The sequence below is a fragment of the Cucurbita pepo genome, unplaced genomic scaffold, assembly GCF_002806865.2.
Source record: "Cucurbita pepo subsp. pepo cultivar mu-cu-16 unplaced genomic scaffold, ASM280686v2 Cp4.1_scaffold000548, whole genome shotgun sequence".
Classification (NCBI taxonomy): Eukaryota; Viridiplantae; Streptophyta; class Magnoliopsida; order Cucurbitales; family Cucurbitaceae; genus Cucurbita; species Cucurbita pepo.
Genome location: NW_019646776.1, coordinates 2748 through 4900, shown reverse-complemented (window position 1 = coordinate 4900; position 2153 = coordinate 2748).

Sequence of the window (2153 nt, the reverse complement as noted above, 5' to 3'; positions counted from 1 at the left end):
CTCACGATTTAAAAAATCTACCCTCTGTAGGCCCACTATCCATTTTGGCCCGTTATGTATCGCCCCATCAAGCTCACGATTTTAAAAATCTACCTCCCTGGGGTCTAGCGTCCTCGAGACCACCACTAGCAAATGTTGTCTGTTTTGGTTCGTTACGTATCATCATCAGCCTCACAGTTTAAAAATCCACCTCCCTGGGGTCCAGCATCCTCGAGACCACTGCTAACAGATATTGTCGGTTTTAGGTCATTACGTATCACCATCAGCCTCACGGTTTTAAAAATCCACCTCCTTAGGGGTCTAGCGTCCTCGAGACCACCCTAACAGATATTGTCTGTTTTGGCTCATTACGTATCACCATCAGCCTCACAATTTTAAAAAATCCACCCCCGGTGGGGCCATTATTTATTTTGACCCGTTACGTACCGCCATCAGTTTCACGGTTTTTAAAATCCACCCTCTTGGGGGCATAGCATCCTCGAGACCACTACTAGCAAATATTGTTTGTTTTGGCCCATTACGTATCGTCATCAACGTCACGAATTTAAAACACGTCTACTAGGGAAAGGTGTGGTATCTCACAAATTACCATTATATACCTTGAATCTTTGGAACTATATACCAACCATAGTTACTCGCTTTTCATTATTTTATTTTATTTTTTTTTAATTTTTAATTTTTAATTTTTAATTTTATTTTTTTTAATAGTTGAATCCGAATATACATGTTTTGATCAATTGTGAGACACAATTTGAGAAATTGTATCAAAGCTAGTCATTAGATGGTGTGTCAACGAGGACGTTGGACCACGAAGAAAATGTGAATTGTGAGATCCCATGTTGGCTGAAAAGGAAAACGATACTTTGATAAGAAGTGTTTTAAAACTCTGTGAATTGTGAGATCCCATGTTGGCTGAAAAGGAAAACGATACCTTGATAAGAAGTGTTTTAAAACCCTGAGGCTGACAGCGATATGTAACAAGCGAAGACGTACTCCGGGTGTTCAGAAACGTTATAAAAATAAAGATTATCAAATTAACTGACGAGTATAAAAACTAATTACAAACCCAGACTTCTTCAAAGAAGATATTGAAGGAACGTACAACTTTTTATGATGAAGAAAGAACACTACGAGAAATGCATGGCAGCAGGCATGAGGTGTGAAAAATCAACACAAATTTCAGCAAAGATGCTTACAAAAACATAACATTTTCATGGCTCTTTTAAAGCATATAAACATAACACAGTTGGGAGGTAGAAGGTGATCACATCAATGCTTCTTTCTCTTGTGTTGTCCAAAGGGTTTCTGCCATTTATACCCAATGGTATGCTAAAATGGTTATGACAAAAACATAGTACTTCTGGGTCTGCCCTCGCTTTTCATTTAATTTAATTACTTTTCACAGAAAAAAGCCTCAGACATGGCAGGTAACAGATGATCCATGGATGCCTAGCTTTGGGTACTCACCAACTTTGATTATCCAAATCACGAATCCGAAAGAACAAGTACGATAAATTCGTGACGGTTCAACTTAATCTGGGTTTAATTCAAATTTCATCTAGAAACTCTCTAAACTCCGTACTACTTTCGAGTTGTTCAAGTTTTTCCAGGCCTTTAAAGATCAAAATTAGGGTTTCTTTTTTGTATATTATATGGATGATTAGATTTGCAAGAACCATGATTGAGAATTGTTTGATCGTCTTTCTCCGAACAAGAGGCAAAAGATAATCAACTTGAATTTGGGACCGCTATTCGAAATCTTAGTGATCTCTTCCTTTTCGTGAAAAAAATACCAATTGAGCTCCTTCAAACAACAAGGAGCTGGGTCAACTATTCAAATCATCTTTCTTTTCCATATCTTCTCGAGAAAGAACTGGGGCTATTTCTTTGCAAAATTTGGTTTGAGACAAGCTACTCTTTGGAATCTAAATGGTTTTAACAGATGTTATAGAAAAATCATTAGAAAGTCACCCAATTAATACCATACTAGTTTCAACGACTGACCCACTGAATTAAACGTATACTTCACGAGGGTTAAGTAGAATCGATCATACTCGAGATTATGTTTGGATGGTTTGTTAGAAGATTGTATTGGAATGGGAATGAAAGCAACGAGTAAATAATGTCCCTTCAAAGATAGGATTCTCCTAATT